Source organism: Amblyomma maculatum, chromosome 1, assembly GCF_055883805.1.
Source record: "Amblyomma maculatum isolate TAMU_Amacu chromosome 1, ASM5588380v1, whole genome shotgun sequence".
In the NCBI taxonomy this organism is placed as follows: Eukaryota; Metazoa; Arthropoda; class Arachnida; order Ixodida; family Ixodidae; genus Amblyomma; species Amblyomma maculatum.
Window position 1 is genome coordinate 310,314,059 of NC_139344.1, and position 19,017 is coordinate 310,333,075.

Genomic DNA, 19,017 nt, shown 5'->3' on the forward strand with positions numbered 1-19,017 from the left:
CGGCATATTTCGTCAATCGTGGGTGAGAACGTGGCAGGCTAACAACGTTGCCTTCTATCATATATTTGTAATCCCGTTCGATACACTCTTGGTCAAAATGCCGCTCACACACAACGGAGTGTGGCTGCAACCTCTTGTCGGCACGATGAAGAGCAAGCTCCCACCTTTTGAACAGTTCTGGATCCCGCGGCGCCGAAAACAGCGAGACTTTCAGTCCTTTTCTCTATGACAATTGTAGCCGGATTTGCAGAAGGGTGCGAAACAAGTTGTGTCCTTTTTGGTCTTCATTCCGATCACTTCTCACAAAAAGCGCAGCGCCTGCTCCGCTACGGCGCTTGCATGTGGACGATGACAGACAGCAAACAGACGAGAAAACAGGTAGCTAGTGTCGTCTGTTTATTGTTTTAATGCCAGACCGCAAAAGTCTCAGTTTCAGCTACTATTTTGACTGATAACGCAAGTAATAAGTAATGTTTTTAAACAAAAATGAGGTTAACAAAACGCGCGATGCGATTGCGACAAGTAGCAGACGATCCGCCGGTGAGCACCGGGCGGAGAACAGCAGCGCCAGTTTCGTCGTCATGAAGCGGAGGCACGCGGAACTACGCTTTGTGCCCTGCCGGTCGGCACACCTACCCATCTAGCCACCGTACCCAAACTTCGCGCGCCGTGGCCTTTTTGCACCCCTCCTCTTTACAGCGAGATAGAAAATAGTGCGCCAAAATAATTACGCAAGACGCAGGTTGTATGGTTGTATTTACCGTTTTCAAACAAATACGTCATAAGCAACTGTTAAATTTTACTTGTATAGCTTGTTTTATGAAATATATTTCAGATTTCTATTGTTTTTAAAGTTATTCTATCAATGCGCTGCTCGGCCGCTGGCCATTTCGTCGTGTCTAGTCGTGTCTGCACGTTAGGCCGTTGGTTTGTGACTGCGTTGAAAATGTATCCCGCGCAGCGGCTGCTACTTCTGGCTGCAAGGCAAGCTTCGCTGGGTGAGTAAGAAATTGGTTCTTGTAAATGAGTCACTTAATGGAGCAGTAAAGTGACTGAGTGTTTTCTTTTTCCGATAAAAATGCTGCAAGGACCGTTGTTTGCATCCGCCGGCGCAGGCTGTATGGGCGAGCAAGATAGCGCGCGCGGACCGTTTAAGTCAGTACGAAAGGCGGTGTTTTATGGCGCATCTATAGTTTTGTGCATGCAGGAAGGTTTTGCGCTTGTAATTCCACTCGCCGCGTTTCGTGAACTGCCATTGGCGGCGGAACCTCGCGATGTAATTCTTCAAAATGAGCTTGACGATCCGACGTCTTTCGTTGATTGCCGCTGGTTCTAACACTTTCCCAGGAAACACAACTGAGCACGAAAGTCTGCATGCTTAGTGTTGCCTTCACTCTGCAGCAAAATACAGAAAATACGCACCGTCGAGTGGAAGCCGTGCATTGTTTATAACAGCCTGCAGAGCTCTATACGCGCTAAGTTATGCCGCGGTTGCGAAAAAGAAAAAGAACGATCTCAATAAGCCGCCTTAGAGGGGAGGGTAAGGTGCATTCTGGCCACAGCGACTCTCCCAACTGCTAGCAAAGTACTCTAGGTCTGTTCACAGGCACAAGTTGAAACACATGGCGAGATAGGAACGGCGTACAAACATTCTGCAGTGATTTAATTTTAATAGTTCATAAAATGTTTACAGTCAGCCATTACATTGCCGCAACAATACTATAGTCCGTATATATTCAGTGATTAAGTGATTTTACATTTTCATATAGTCAGAAAGCACAATTTAGTTCTTTTTAAGTTCCTGAACTGCATGCTGTGTGATGTGCTGGTGCTCTATTTGCTTTGGTCCTCAGGTTTTTTTGTTTTTTTGGCGGAAATGTTTTAAGAAATTAAGCTTCAGTTCAATTGGTACAGAAAGAAGTTGAAAGCAAATTTTTCGGAGGGACCTTGTATAACGAAAAGCCTATTAATACACAAAAACATATCAATTTCATTTGTTTTCTTGCTTCAGGGCCAATAGGATCTTCCTGTCCAGAACTGAGAAAAGAAAAGAGAGTACTGAATCTTAACTTACTTTTAAAATGTATAGAATGTAGCCATGTTATAATATGGGTTCAGTGTATGCCTTCTGGCTGTCCTCAACAACAAAGCTGTGACTCACGCAAACCTTTTGATAACATATGGACTCCTCCCGAAGTGAAGGTGTTTGGCATCAAAGGTGAAATGCCTTCATTTAATTTAATGCTCTTTTTCACATTGTGCTGTTGTGTCTGTGTTTGGTGCTCTTGTTATTTTGTGTCTGCGCGAATTTTCATGTAAACAAACCACTTACCCAACAGCTCAAGCAAGTGAGCTATGCATTCTTTTTTTTTTTTTTTTTTGCTCTGGGTGCATGCTCACTGTTTAAAATATTGCTTTCATTTGTTCTAGGAAAAACTGGTGATGCATACATACATAGGTACCTACATATATACATGCATAGATACATACATAGGTAATGCATCCATACAAAGATACATGATACATAGATTTATTTCTTCTCTACATATGTCGAATGTAACACTTGGCAAACTCAGAGGCAGAAACCTTACCCAGCATAGAAAGTGACTCTCAGTAAAAAAAAGGAATGTATAAATCAGGAAAATTGTGGTTCTCTTCAGGTGTGTCTGTTGGGGAAGACAAGGAAATGTTTTAGCCTTCGAGGTCATCAAGGAGTTATTAATATACATATATTATACTCAGCACTATTTTGTGCTGCTAGTGCGTGTCTTGGTTAAACATATTTCTATTGTGTACTCAGTACTCTCAACCTTATGTGACATATTTAGAGGTTAAATTCTTATCCTATAGTGGAATTTGTGCCAGTGTTTTGTAGTCAGTGATTTGCTTTATTAAACTTCACAAGAAATCTTTAAAGCATTGGAACACCTTGCAGGTTGCCACCACCTCCACGGCTGCCTAGCAACTATCCTTTTCCTGTCTGTGCTGCAAACACAACTTAGCGATGAGGGCCACAGGACTGACATCTCACTGGGCAGTCGCGGGCTACTGACTGAATACACAGGTATGGTTTGACTGTGCCAAAAACTTAGAGTTGCCAACAGTGGGACTTTTTTCTTCTGTTTGGGAGCTCATATATCTAAATCGTGCTTTTGATTTTAATCCTGGCAGGTGTGACATGGAAAGCCTTCAACACCAATGAAACTTAGTTTTGCCGACGTCACAAAAGAGTGGTTGGTGTTTGCCTTGTGACAAAGACCAAGTTCACATCTAAAGGCGCTGCACAGCCACCATGAACAGTGCCACAATAGCAAGCAGCTGGGATCAAGGCACCTTCTGTGCTCATTTACAACTCAAGTTTGAAGCTTTGTAATTTTGCAAAGGTAGGCCTTCAACAATTGACAGAGAGGAACCTCCCAATCAATTGAGCCACAAAGGAATTCTCCCTTTCATGGCAGTAGGTGACAAAAAAGAGGCAGTGCAGCTGGTGTTCAGTACCGATAAAGAAAAAGCTGCCCAGCCTAGTTAGCTATGGACAAGGGCTGGAGTGGTACCAGTGTTGAGAACGATCTGATTGGCAGAAAAGCCTCCTTTGAGGGATATTCGCCCCTTCATTCTTAATTTGTTACTGACTGCAGTGGATCTGATAGCACCGGAAGTTTTCTTTTTTTTTTTTTCAATTTTCTCTGCCCTCTAGGGGTTGTACAGAATAACAGATGCACAACCCATGCCAGCTCCCTCATTTTACAATGCTTTCATGCCAGAATGTTGGCAGTGGTATTCAGACCTTGTTTGGTTTTTTTTTCAATGCCTTTTCTCCATGCATAATAACAGGCTTTTTAGCATAACACAGTCACACACAAGACAAAGGACACCATCAGCACTTACAACTGTTCAGCGGAAAGCAGCCGATATACATAGCCTACTCAGGTGATGCGCACGGGTACAAGGCAACATGGAAACAGCACCAATTTTGTCAAACTATAGCATATTGAATAATTTTTATGCAAAATGTTAATGAGAATTTTTAGCAAGTGCCAATATAGGACAGCCATCCAGCTACTTAGTCAGCGCAGAGGCCGTGTCTCGCGTGCCACGTGCCTCGGTCTCGCGTGCCACGTGCCTTGGCCCCAGCTGTGCCATGAACTTGGAGGAAGAGCAACTGAGCAGCTGTGTTCGTTACGATCGTATATAGGTCGGCTGCATCTGATGATCTGGAGGACATTGTGTTGCGAGACGAAACTGTGCGGTGCTGAGAATGACCTAAAGCCCGAACAGCGGCGGAAACACCGTAACAATGTGAGGAGCATCTTGCGAAACACCGCGCGACATTGCGGGAAGATGTGAGTGAAGAGCAGCACAGATGGTTGCCGCTGCTTCTGCATCGCCATGCTTCAGCTGTCACTTCATTCTAGGTTTAACCGAAGCTAAACCACAGCCAATTTTTTCCTAAGACTTGTTTACGCAATGCTGCAAGAATTCGAGCTGCTTTTTGTTTATGTGTCTGACCCTATACACCAGTTTTCTTACGGCGGAGGGGAAGATTACAAAATGTGGGTCGGGGAGCATCATAAGAGCACGCTTCCTTTTTGTGACTGCTTTTTCTTTGACATGGTAATATGCGGTCATTTGCATGTTCAGCACAAGACGGCGTCCAGTCAAGGAGCGGGTTTCCAGATTCATTGACGACATCGGCGCCAAGCAGCGACGCCGTCAACGCTCGAGAGCATGGTCCCTGCCTCGCACCGCCTGGCAATGTTAGTGGTGCTCAAATTCGTATATGACACCTCGGCTGAAGCGGCGCTGCGTGTAGGAGGGTAAAGGTATGTTGCATTGACTGCGTTTCGTGCCACCATTATTTGCATACTCTTTGCTCTTCTGTGCAGTGCATTTTAACGGCAACACTGCTGCACGTGACTTAAAGTTGGGCGTCTAGTTGAGCAGTTGGTCTGCGCTGCTTATGGCTAAAGCGCAGGTGGCCACCACAGCGAAAGGGCGATTTGTTAAGGCACTGTTGTGTACACAGTGAAGACCACTCAGTGTAGGTGGCATTAAAACACTTCGGTGAATATCTATTTTTCCGCTTCCCCAGGATTGTGTTTAGTGACTATTATATATTTGTGGTAGGAGGAGGTGTTATAGAAGTAAGCAAATTTTTTGTCATCACAGTAAAACACTTTATTAACGTTAAGGGAATGCCTCGAAAAACTAAGTGTTGTGTGCAGTCAGATCACCTCCAGGCGACAAGCACCCACATTCTTTGTGCCTTAACCCTTCATTTTTGGATGTAAAACAGTGCAAAGAGACGAAGAACAAATGAATACAAAGCACGCAAAGGAGCGCTCGCCTGTGTGCTTCCTGTTCCTTTGTCCTTCTTCTCTTCTCGCTGTTTTACATCCAAAAATAAAGTACTACCTTCTCGTCCAATACAGCATCCTACGGCCTTAACCCTAACTGGCGAGCAGGCGAGCGAGCGAGCTACTGCTGCACGCATACCCCTGCTTAAGTCGCGCAATTTAGCGCAGCAATATGCTTCGGTTTGAGCTTGAACAAACGGCTGCCATGTCACTGAAAATGTTGTAGTGATAGGCGATGGTGTCGGCGTGTGTGTTTAGCAGCAGCTATGAAAAGTGTCCCTTGTCGGCTTTTCACGGCAGAATATGCGTCGCTGTGCAGTTGGGCCTGCTAAATTGTTTCAAGAGCGCTGCACAACTCCTCTTCATGGCAAATAGTGCACAGCTTATGTGCCCAGTAATAAAGGCATCTCTTAAGGTCAACTTGCAGCCCGACATGATCTTCGGGATTTTTCATGGGAGTACTGAAGCTTGCGCTGTAAAAATTCTGCTGGGACATCTCAATGTGGCTGTTGAACCAAGAACATGCTAAATCCTCATGCTCCTTTCTCGAGCCGTGCATGAACACTGCGGTGTTCGCAGAATGTACGCATCTGTGTTGTTACTGCCTGTCCTTCGCTGGCTGTGGGAACAAATATAAGGCCCCAGGTTGTAAGGTTAATGACAAATTTGACAATTAGCCAATGGGTGGTGCGAACTGCGAAAGTTACTCGCTCGCAAAGAGTACGAAGCTTACAAACAGCTCGAGCAGACAGGGCTCCTGTGCACTGGTTTTTCTTTCTCAGGTTTCTATGATAGTCTGCACGTGCCAAAGAAAAAAATCACTGGTGCCTAATCTAGTTATTTTAACGTGTGAAGACTACCCTCGAAAACAGGTGGTACAGTAAAACCTCATTAAGCTGTAGTCCAGTGCAAGTAGCATCCTGCGCAGTAGGTTCTTCCTGTAGAGCTGCTTGACAGCTCTAATCATGCCCTGGTCCAAGGGCTGGGCAATCGCTGTGGTGTTTGGGGGCAAAACCACCAGGTTCAGCGCCTTGAGGCCATCCACCGCAACGTGCGCCGATGCATTGTCAAAGGTAACAAGAGCATTTCTTCCTTTCGCCTCAAAACGGCGGTCAATGAAGTGCACATACTCTTCAAAAAGCTTTCCAGTCATCCATGCCTTGCTGTTATTCCTATAAAGGACTCCTGATGGCAGTGGGGTGCCTTTAAAGCACCTTGGCTTGGCTGACTTGCCAATGACGAGAAGTGGCAACTTCTTGCTTCCAGACATATTGCATGCGAATGCAACTGAAATGTGGTCCTTGGCATGCTTGCCGCCGGTGCATGGTTCTCCCTTGAATGCAAGCGTTCTATTCGGCAGCAGCTTGAAGAAAAGCGCGGACTCATTGAGGTTGTGAAGAAGACAAGGAAGAGAAGCAGAAGACAACGAAGTTCCCGTTTCGCACTCGCACCGTTTGTCCCTGGCCAACACCGGGCTCTCTGTGTTACCGGCTCTGCCGCCTTTTTGCAACATGACATCTGGTGGAGAAGTGCTGGGCAGATCTTTCATGTATCGGACGCCCCTTTCAAGCCGCCACTGCAGCCAAGGACGCACTCCCAGGGTAGAAACGCCTGTTCACCAGGGCAACCGGCGACTATGTGGCCTATCTCCCGAATTCGGTCCGCTTCTTGATCTACGGTCTACAAGTACACAGACTATCACTATGAGTACACAAGAGATTCCTGCCAATGTCCTGCTTCACCAGCGAGACCCCCCTCGCTTTCATGGTCTTCCCCATGAAGACTCCAAGGACTGGCTGGACCAGTTTGACCGGGTGGCCATTTTAATGCCTGGGATGCGAACGCGAAGATGCTCCATGTCTACTTTGCCCTGGAGGACTCGGCGAGGACCTGGTACGTCAATCATGAATCTCGCCTGCAAACATGGGACACGTTCAAAGCAAAATTTCTTCAGGCATTTATTAGCACATTTCGTAAAGAAAAGGCCGATCTACTTCAGAATCGCATCCAGCATCCGAACGAAAGTGTGATGGTGTACGCAGAGGAAATGAAGCTGTTGTTCCGCCGCGCAGATCGAAACGTCGGAAGAGCGGAAAGTGCGATTATGGATGAGAGGTGTGAAAGAACAGCTCTTTGCCGGCTTCGTTCGCAGTCCTCCAGTGACCGTAGATGCTTTTGTCACGGAAGCCACTTCCATGGAGGGAGTGCTTGACTTGCGTGCACGGCAGTACAAGCGCACGACCGTGTCGATGCTGTCCACGTGTGCTGAGAGGTCCACCGTGTCATCAGGAGACTCACTGCGTGAGACCATTCGAGCCATTGTGCGCGAAGAACTGGTGAAACTCTTGCCTATGCTGGCACAGCCGCAAGTTGCATCGCTTACCGATGTTGTTCGCGAAGAAGTGCAACAAGCTTTGCGTACTACACCGCTTCTTGCAAGCCCTCCACAACCACCTACAATGAGTTACGCTGCCATCGCAAGCCGTTTTTTGCCGCCTTCAACACCACGTTACGAAGCGCCTGCGCCGGTTGTTCCCCAAATGCCACTGCCACCTTCCCAGCTGACTTTCTTCCAGTGACCCAGGCGCCGCCGAACTGACATCTGGCGAACCGCGGACTACCGGCCGCTGTGCTACCATTGTGGCGAAGCTGGGCATGTTTGGCGTCACTGCCCGTACAAAGAGATGGGTCTTCGCGGGTTCCTCTTCGGTGCTCGCTGTCCGCAGCCGGGAGAGCGTCCACGGGAGATTGCCGACTACCTTTCTAACCCAGACTCAGTTCAGCGCCACCGATCACCTTCGCCCCGCCGCTATGATTCCTCCGAGCCGCGGGAACAGTCTAGAAATCCCCGTAGGGTAAACTAGACGCAGCAGCCTCTGGAGGTGTGGCTGTTCGACGACGAAATGTACAAGACCCTCCAACGATGCAAACCACTTCGCCGACGCCGAACAACTCAGAGACAACGACGATTACCGAGCCGCCCAAGTTAACGGCAAGCCGACAACCCGACCAACTGCGTAGCCAGACTCCTCAATGACACCGCACCTCTTTGACGCACCGGAGATCAGACCGGACACCTCAACATTACCACAGCGAGACGTCACCGCCAGCCGATTTAGACCTTTCAGTTGATGGCATCGCCGTAACCGCTTTGGTGGATACTGGGGCCGATTACAGTCGAACCCGGATATATCGAACTCGAAGGGGATCGCGAAAAAGTTCGATAGATCGATAATTCGATATACATAAATTGGCTTGTGACGGCACTTACGATGCGAAAAAACGATACCGTATTTGCCGCGTAATCAATCCACTCGCATAATGAACCCACTCTCCACTTTTGCACCCGAGAATTTGAAAAAAAAAAATGCGTTAAGGCCAGCTCGCTCACATGCAAGCGATGGATCGATCTCAGCGACGAGCGGCAGCGACAGAGCGAAAAATTTCACTTGTTGGAACTTCGTCCCTCTTGCTGCTCGAGCCACCGCCACCGCGACAGTTTGTCGCTGCGGCAGAAAATCGCGAGCGTTTTCGCTTGCATGTGGATGGCGCGCGTCACTCCGTTTCGGTCGTCGCATCCACAGCTCATTTCTTGGCAGTGTGCCAAGATGTTGGGCAGCGATAACGTCAGGGCGCGTTTATCTTTTTATAGCTGCTCCGGTGGCGGGGAGCGAACTTGGCAGAGTGCCCGTGATGGCTTGATTGCACAAGCCTGGTTCGACTTATCACGCCGCTCTTGGGGCGGGCGTCATGATCGCAGCAGCTGACGGCGTGCTTCCGTTGATTCATACATGCAAAGATAAATGGCTCCCGCCAAAAAAAACAATAAAAAATGCCTGCCGCTTCTTAAAGGTCCACGGAAACGGCCCCCAAGAAACCACTGATAAACGTGTTCAGTGTGTAGAACACATCCTTTTGAGCATTAACGCAAAGTATAACTCCTTGGAACAAAGCCAGCGATTTATTATTAATTTTTAAAAACAGCGTTTTTTTAAATTCGCGGGCAGAGGGAATGTCGCTTGGCGGTGTCGCATGGAACTATTTCCTAATCCCGTGACGTCACGGGTCGGTTGACTGGCAAGGCTTGCTAGATGCTGCCATTCGCTGCGGTCACTGCAACCATGACGTCACGAACACACTTCCGGTAGCTGCGAAAGTCGTCTGCTCGTGCGCTGCTCGAACTCTGTGCGGGCTGTTACAGCTCGCCGCCCTTATCGGTTAGGTGGCCATTGCCCATTGAGTGCAACAACCGAAGCGACGCAGGGATCGGCAGAACGAAGCTGCATTTACAAATATCTTATTTATATAACGTGGTTTCAGGAGTATCGGAGTGTCGTCCAACGAGGCGTCAACAGCACGGTCAAGCACCGCACGATGGCAGCACCTCTTTGACCGCCGTAAACATCGCCGCTGTGGCCCCTCCTCCCGCATACCGTTCGCGAACCACACGGCGGATCGTTAGCACCGATGTCCGAAATAAAGCGTGCTAAAATTTGTTGGCGTCTGGAATATTGAGCCGAATATCAAGTATCCTCGTGAGGATCGCTGACCAGCAGCAAATTGCTGGTAAGAGCGATAGCCGTGATACAAGCTAGTTTATGCTCAAGCCAGCTGCCGCTGGTGCATTTCGGCTGATCCGATCTGCTCGTACTAGCTCTGCGATTAATGCGTCGGCAGAGTTAATCCTATAATTATTTTACTATGGCAGGATAGGAATCACTATAAGGCAGTTTCATAAGTAGACGATTTACGACAGCGTTGATCATGTTCCAAAGCGTCGACCGCCGCGGCTTCGAAGCGAAACAATAGGCCTAGCGACGACTAGGGACGGTCACGCACGGCGCCGGCGTTCGCCGCGCTCGCATGTTCCACCCCCGCGGTAATTGTGTAACGTACCTCAGCCTGCTCGCGGCATCCCGTGCTGCAAGTGCTGCAAACTCGTGTACTTTCATAGCTAAGGCCGCATATTTTTTGGCGTTCTGCTCAGCAACAAGCCGTTCAAACGATACTGTAGGCACGACAAGGCTTCAGTACGCAGTCGCTGCGCTGTCGGCCGTAATCGAAGACGTCGGGCGGCACCATAATCTATAGATTGATCTTTAAACGTGATACAGTGGGCAAATGAATAACTTTGTGAAGCAGACCCGCTCGTACGTTTCGCGCACTCGGGCGCCGACGAGTAGCTTCCGTCAACAGACGCCGTCATAACCTCGGTTAACGACACAAACCGAGGTCGTCAAGCTCGGTTTGCGGTAACCGCGGTTATGGTGCAACCATGGTTTGGTCCGCCGTGTAACATAGGATAACCACGGGTTCGCGGTTACACTAACCGTCGCTGCGCGAACTGGCGAACTCCTCAGGCGTGTGCGAGCGTGGACGGGTTGGCGGAGTACGCCAGCGAGCGAGCGCGCGGCAACCGGAAGTTCGTCGAAGTGACGTATGTCTGGGCGGATCTTTGAACTTGCTTGTATTCTTTGTTTTTTTATGGCTCCCTTCGGCGTACGAGTTGAGAGGGAAAATTGGAAGGGTCATTTTTAATCGCCGATATCTCTGGTGTTGCAGAAGCTAGATCGAAAATTTTTTCGGGAGAATGATGGGTGGTTCAATAACTATCAGTGTTATGGCGTTGTTTACCCTTCTTGGTGACCCCTTTCTGGGGACCTTTAACGTCCGCAGTCGCCATATCTTACGCTACGTCGCGTGTACAGCACGATAAGAAAGAATGACTCTCGCAAAAAAAAAAAAAGAGAGAGAGTTGCCGCTTCTTAACGTTCGCAGGCGCCATAGCCACGTCAGTCGCCGCACGCAGAGGGTTCGCAACACACGCTAGAGAAAGCGTCCCACGTCTGTCTGAAAACGGGCTGAGCTGGCTTGGCGCATGCGTAGCGCGTGTTGAAGGAGAGAGCTCGGCAAAAGAATGGGCACACCCACGCACATGGCTTGCAAACGTCATGTGTTGGCGCGGGAGAAACGATAACTGCAGATGCGCGCGCCTTTGGGGAATGGGCGCGGCGCTGTTCAGAACTGTTCCCTCTCATTCCTTCCGCGCGTGGCTTGAAAACATCACGCAGCAAACGACCAAGGTTGATGCGATCGTCTTTGGGGAAGGCACACTTTCAGTGCGTGGTGCCGAGTCCGATATATCGAACGACCGGCGAAATTGAGTTCGATATATGACGCGGCTTTCCTATACTTTTACATTGGATTTTCAAGGGGATATTCCGTGAGTTCGATATAACCAAAATTCGATATATCCGGGTTCGATATAACCGGGTTCGACTGTATTCCATACTCAGTGGATCATTCGCCGCGGCACTCAAGAAGGTTACGACAGCTTGGGACGGCCTTCAGATACGTACCGTTGGAGGACATTTGATCACACCTAGAGGAACGTGCACAGCGCGAGTCACAGTTCAAGGGCGAACCTTCCCGGCAACGTTTGTTGTGCTAGCGGATTGCTCCAGAGACGTTATTATCGGTATGGACTTCCTGACGGAAAACGGCGCCATCATCGACCTGCAATCTCAGTCGGTTCAGTTTTCGACAAAGAATGCCCTCAAAGTTAACTGTGTTCTGCCGGCGCCGCTCCAGATTTTCGACGAGCACGTGGCTGTTCCTCCCTGCTCCAGTGTAATTTTGACCGTCGGTGTGCACACCCTCCGGGGAGTGGAAGGTATTGTCGAGAGTAAACCGCCTTTGCTTCTCGACCGCGGCGTTGCTCTTGCTCGGGCTTTTGTCATCCTCGAAGATGGCAAAGCCGACTTACTTCTCACCATTTTCACTAACGAACACCGGTATCTCAGTAAGGGAACAATGGTCGCATTGATGCCATCGCTGAAACTAGGTGCCTGCACAGTTTAACTTGTGATTCTCGACCGGAACAAAGGAAATTGGACCTAAAGTACGATATCAACCCGACACTACCGCAGATGGAGCAAGATATCCTGCGGAACCTTCTCAATTGCTACAGAACTGTGTTCGCGTCGCTGCCGCGCGTCGGTCGCACACACCTTGTAAAACATCGTATTATTACGGACGATACAGTACAGCCCCTCCGACAGTCACCCTATCGTGTCTCGCCTATAGAATGTGCCGCAATTACCATTCAAGTTAAGGAAATGCTTGATCACGACGTTATTCGACCATCTCAGAGCCCCTGGGCGGCACCTGTCGTCCTTGTCAAGGAGAAAGACAGCACATTACGGTTCTATATTGACTGCCAACGATTGAACAAGGTAACTAACAAGGATGTTTACCCCCTGCCCAGAATCGATGACGCTTTAGATTGCATATGCAACACCAATTCTGTTCCATGGACCTCAAATTTGGGTACTGGCAAGTCGAGGTAGACAAGAGGGACCACGAGAGACTGAATTTATCACTCCAGATGGGCTGTACGAGTTTCAAGTTATGCCGTTCGGCCTTTGCTCCGTGCCAGCGACTTTTCAAAGGCTTATGACAGCATCCTCGCGGACCTGAAATGGCAGACTTCACAACATGCTCTCGGAACTGTGCGAGGCTCACCTTTACTTCCAGCTCAGATGACTTACTCACGCGAACGTGGGAAGGGCCATCCTATACAGGCTGCACATGTGCGAGGAACTTCTAAACGAGGACGCGAAAACACAGTTACATAAACCATACCTGCCAACCCTTCCGAATTTTCCGTAAAATGTAAGAATTTTGACCAGTCTTACGATTTTACGAATCTTGCGGGAAATTTTACGGAAAATGTTTTATTTTCGGAAAACAAAAAAAAGTGCGGACATCTATTAACATCATGGCCTCCGATATAACACCACACGCGCGGAAGGGTAATCTCGGAGGCCATGTTAACACTATTATGGTACCTTTGGCGGCCACGAGAGGGCAACATATATTTGTGATATCATCATCAGCAGCTGCAAACGTTGTAGTGACTTCTATCGTCTAATCGGGGGAACACGAATCCATATCCAAAACTCGATACCGCCTCCGCCAGGCTAGTGGCTGTTCCTTTGTTCACGTGTTTGGACAACTTTGGTGTTGTCCTTTGCATTTGCGTGATCTGCGGCCGCGTCCGACTCAGTGTGACTCTGAAGTTTTAGTAGTAGCGGTTTCGCAGTGCAATGGCGGGCTCAAAGCCGCGACAGTACTTCCAAGTATTTTTGAAGTCGTACGCGGCAGAATTTCCGTGCTTCATGCCGTCTAAGAAAGGAGAGAAGTTCGGATTTTGCACCACGTGTGCCTGTGATGTTAACATTTAACATGGTGGCAAGTCCGACACAAAGATCCACATCGCTTCGAAAAAGCACCAAGGATACGTGCGAGCCGCAGACAGCCAGTCGAGCCTGACCTGAAGTCAATAACTATTCCAAAAATTTTTCGCAATCACTTCAATTCTAGAGAGCAGCATTAACTCAGTTCATCATACTTATGCAGTTACCAAATGGCATTTCAATTAGCTCTGTAGTACACTGCCTTCTCACTTTTATTCCTCGCATTTTGGAAATGGACAGTGTTTCGAAGCCATCATGTACAATTGTTGGTTTTCTCTGCTGCAGAGGTTCAGCTGATGCCCCCCTATAAGCGAGCTCTTAAAAACAGTGAGGTTAAACCCTATAAACCACAATCTTGTAGCTTTGTTGTGGCTGCATATTTTTGCAGAAATGAAGTAGCTTTAAATGTTTCCAGAAGGCTGTGGTGAAGGGAAAAAAAAAAAAGAAAAACTTCCTAGTGTAAGGAAGTGCGAAATTCTTCATTCTTACTGCAGAGACAAGGCACAAATATATTTTTTTACTCTTTTTTTTTGCACGCGAAAAATACAAAATAGCGCTATTCACAACTGGAGCATTGCCAGACCTTTGCTTTTGGCTGCCTCTTAAGGCGCACGCAAGGCAAATGGTACCGTGATAAGCACCAGTCACGCGATGGAGTCATGAGTATCAAGATTGGTCTTGCATGCTTCACATTTCCATTGCTGAAGCCTTTGTTTACATTGTACCGTGTCAGTCACGGCTAGCCAGGCATCATCTGAAAAATGAGCTCTAACAGCATTTATGTTGACATTTTCGTCTAAAACACCGCAGGGCACTAACTCTGGCCATTGCTCAATGTCTGCTTCTCCCAGTTCCTTGCCTTGCATTGCAGCTTTTGCAGCACATTCGCCAACTAATCATGTCAGAATTATTTTTCTTTTTTCTCTTCCTGACAAGAGCTTAAAGGGCATGCGTTCACCAGCAACATGTTTCCATTTCTTAATCAGCCCAACTACGGTCAGTGTGTGTCCCTTTGGCCACCCACACTTCCGCATTGCTGGCGCAACTTTGATTTGACTTAGCACATCATTTGATACATCAGTAGCCTCGTTTGCTGTTGGAAGACTTTCATTTCTCATGTTGAAAGCAGTTTCGTGTTCCAGATTGTTATTGTGATTAAGGTCATGTGCAGTAGAATCTTTGGCAGTTGTGGAAATCACTTGATTTCCCACTGGTACAGTGTCAGAGGTGCTCGCATCAGAGACTAGCAGGTCATCAGAGGGCATTTTCTGATCAGTTGTCCCTTTTAGGGCAGGTTGAACATTCTCTGCCAAACTATCATTATCTGCACAGATGTCTTCAAAGGCATTTCCTGTGTTATTGCTGCCTGCTGCTTCTGAACATTTGCCTTTTCTTTGCAAGTGCACCTCATAGTCATTTATCCAATGGCAAAGCAGATCTTGCAGCAGTTCCATTCGCTCTGAAAATTTTGGCATCGAATCTTCAGCTACAATGCTCGCAAGCTTTCGTGTTATCACAGCTGCTTTTCTAAATTTTTTGTTACTTGAAAGAACTCTTGCATCTTTCTGTTTTTCAACACGCAATGGTGCTGTTTCATTCTGCTCACAGTCTAAGGGTACGGACACACTGGCGGGAGAACGCGCACGGCGTGCCGCCAGCGGCAGGACGCCTCCGCGGCAGAGAAGCCACATCGGTTTCGCGCGGCGATCGCCGCGGAGGTCACGTGACAGCTCTGATCTCACCTTGTGTCCGACTGCGTGAGCTGATCTACGATTCTTTTTTCGGCCAGCAGACCTCATTCCAGCTTCTCCTTGTACCTCATCATCTACCGCGACAATCGTGTTTGCTCCGCAGCACACCGCTCGAGCATTCGAAACAAATTTACTGTCCTGTTCACATTTTCCCCGACGTGAATGTTCAGCGGGCACTCAAGTATGAAAACAACTCGCCTGCGAGATCGAATGCTTTGCCGATGATCGCTCATCGGTTGATTTTCGCGTAAAAAGGGAATAACCGAGCAGCCTCAAGAAAGTGTTCCATTATTCTCTCACTGAGGCGAAGTTTTCAACACAGAGGCACAAAAGGAGAATGCTCGCTTCGTCGATTGCATGGAGCGCTTGAGTTAACTTCGGTAGGAGGCACGAGATGGCGACACTGACGCTCACATCGCTGAGCCGGACATCTCTCATTGGCTCTTCCGATTCACGGCACGCGGCAAGCCGCCGAAAATGGCTCTTCGACCCATTCGGCGCACGGCAGGTCTACCCGCCGCCGCTGCAGGTTTTGTGGCGAACTGCTTGCTGCCGGCGGCATGCCGCGCGCGTCTTCCCGCTAGAGTGTCCCTACCGTAAGAGCACTGTTACGGTTTGCGCATACGGTTTTGCCGACCGCCTATCACTGCAAAGGCTTATTCAGTTATCAGACTTATTCAGTCCAAAGTGATGCCTTACTGCAAGAATGTGGCAGCATGGAAGCAACATTGCATTTCTGAACCCACAGGAGCAGTCGTTTGCAGAAGCAGAGTTTACCACACCATTGATGACCACCTCTGCCATTTCCCATCATTTGAATTCACGCACACTCTAGATGAGAGGTGCCGCTCTACATGCCTGAATGCATATGCCTGAATCCAAAGCATCGTGGCTGCTTTGTGCATCACCTTTTTTCGTGTTGTGTGCACAAATGTGAAAAATCTGCGCGCAAAATTTTCGAGCGAGCTATACCGGTCAACAATGTTGCGGTAAGTTGCGTTGGCTTGTGTTTTTATGGGTCGCCCTCCCAACTTGCACCCCTATACGTTTTGTGTGTTAAAAATACTTCGCCTCGGTAATGAGATTTCATGATTTGACGATCTGTTCTAGGATGTTCACGGTTACTCTGCGCCGAATTAGGACATCATAAGTGTCTCTAAATTAAAAAACTGCTTAGAAATATTTCGGTTCCATCTATTCCTATGGGCGCTAACCCTATTTTTCACCTCCAGTCGGCTGCGACGCTGCGAGTGCCCCCATTGTTTGTAAACACGATGTTGGTCTATAGAGGGGTTACATGTCGTCTGGAGTAGCGAAACCAACAGCTAACTCGATGAAAAATCCAGAAACGAAAGACAATAAGCTGCTCTACTTAGCGCCTTAGCGTTCATTCTTTTTTTACTGTAACCCTTCCAGGCTGACACTAACATGTGTTCATGGTTCAACATGCACTTTTTTCTGCAAACTCTTTTTTTTTATTTCGATATACACTGATTTACTATCTGTGTTGGTTATAAATGACATCTAGGGAAGCAATATGGCTATTTCCCAATTCCCAAAAGCCAGTTGACAGTTGTAACGAATTTACAATTTATGCACTTTCACGATTTCTTCCACTTCTTAAATAGTTATTTTGTTCAAAACTTCCTGCTGCTATTAGACTGAAAGCAAGAATTTGGAAATGGCATTAAGATGTTTGAGGCGAGATTTTGAAAAATTTGAATACTTTATTGTTCATAGAATGTTTCTCGCTTTTTTGAAACGTTTGAATTTTGCTCAACTCACAAAAGCGTTTTGGAGTAATTTTAGTCTTTCAAACGCCTTGGGATGAGTCATCGGGAATTTTTTTGGACAAATCAGGTGGTTGAGTGCAACCTCCGGGACGTTTGGTGCAGAACGACCCTTGTTAGTTTTATATATCGGAAGAGCTCACTCAACCTGCCTGTACTCAAACAAGAGGATCTTTTAAAGTTTTAACTCATTTTTGCCTGTATGCTTATTGGTAATCATATGTGGAAGGGAAACAGTTTCAAGACAAGACACGAGCCAATGTCATGTAGTTGCACATATTTATCCCTTACCGCTTATAGTTTTTGTGATTGCACATTTGACCTAATATGACAGAGCCTGAATTCATAACTTTGCCATTACGAACAGCTCAACAAACTTGGCCTATGTGTTGGAGCAGTTTCACGAACTCTATATATCATGCACTTGTGTTCGTTTTGGATATCATACCATATCAGTTTCCATCCACTTACAGTCGAACCCGGATATATTGAACTCGAAGGGGATCGCGAAATAGTTTGATATACCGATTATTCGATGTACAAAAATCTGCTTGTGACGGCACTTACGATGCCAAAAAATGATACCGCATGTGTCGCGTAATCAACCCACTCGCATAATGAACCCACTCTCCACTTTTGCACCCGAGATTTTGAAAAAAAAAAAAATGCGTTAAGACCAGCTCGCTCACATGCAAGTGATGGAGCGATCTCAGCGACGAGCGGCTGCGACAGAGCGAAAAATTTCAATGTTGGAACTGCGTCCCTCTTGCCGCTCGAGCCACCACGAGCCACCACGACAGCTCAATACAAGGTTTCTGTGTCGCTGTGGCAGAAATCGCGAACGTTTTCGCTTGCATGTGGATGGCGCGCGTCACTCCGTTTCGGTCGTCGCATCCACAGCTCATTTCTTGGCAGCATGCCCAGATGCTGCGCAGCGATAACATCAGGGCGCGTTTATCTTTTTATAGCTCCTCCAGTGACGGGGAGCGAACTTGGCAGAGTGCCCGTGATGGCTTGATTGCACAAGCCTGGCTCGATTTATCACGCCGCGCTTGGAGCGGGCGTCATGATCGCAGCAGCAGATCGCGTGCTTCCGTCGATTCATACATGCAAAGATAAATGGCTCCCGCCAAAAAAAAAAAAAAATGCCTGCCGCTTCTTAACGTCCGCAGCCGCCACATCTTACGCTACGTCGCGCGTACAGCACAACGATAAGAAAGAATGACTCTCGCAAAAAAAAAAAGAAACAGAGAGAGCTGCCGCTTCTTAACGTTCGCAGGCGCCATAGCCACGTCAGCCGCCGTGGGCAGAGGGTTCGCAACACACGCTGGAGAAAGCGTCCGACGTCTGTCTGAAAACGGGCTGAGCTGGCTTGGCGCATGCGTAGCGCGTGTTGAAGGAGAGAGCTCGGCAAAAGAATGGGCACACCCACGCACATGGCTTGCAAACTTCATGTGTTGGCGCGGGAGAAATGATAACTGCAGATGCGCGCGCCTTTGGGTAATGGGCGCGGCGCTGTCCAGAACTGTCCCCTCTCATTCCTTCCGCGCGTGGCTTGAAAACATCACGCGGCAAACGACCAAGGGTGATGCGATCCTCTTTGGGGAAGGCACACTTTCCAGTGCGTGGTGCGGAGTTCGATATATCGAACGACCGGTGAAATTGAGTTCGATATATGGCGCGGCTTTCCTATACTTTTACATGGGATTTTCAAGGGGATATTCCGTGAGTTCGATATAACCAAAATTCGATATATCCGAGTTCGATATAACCGGGTTCGACTGTATATGGTTAAACGAGATTTTCTTGTTTGAAGGCATTTAACAAAAGCTTCTCATGCCTCTTTTGTATGTTGTCATGC

The 19,017-nt window shown here is 47.9% G+C and overlaps 1 long non-coding RNA gene and 1 pseudogene across 1 annotated transcript; one reads left to right on the forward strand and one right to left on the reverse strand.

Annotated features, from left to right (window-relative positions):
• The first annotated feature begins 823 nt into the window (after positions 1-823).
• On the forward strand, positions 824-4,566 carry LOC146207064 (uncharacterized). The gene is made up of 3 exons (XR_014705401.1): positions 824-998; positions 2,936-3,064; positions 3,172-4,566. It is a non-coding gene; the product is annotated as an uncharacterized LOC146207064 (long non-coding RNA).
• A 9,605-nt stretch (positions 4,567-14,171) lies between these two features.
• On the reverse strand, positions 14,172-14,733 carry LOC146207065 (uncharacterized; annotated as a pseudogene).
• Between the last annotated feature and the right edge of the window lie 4,284 nt (positions 14,734-19,017).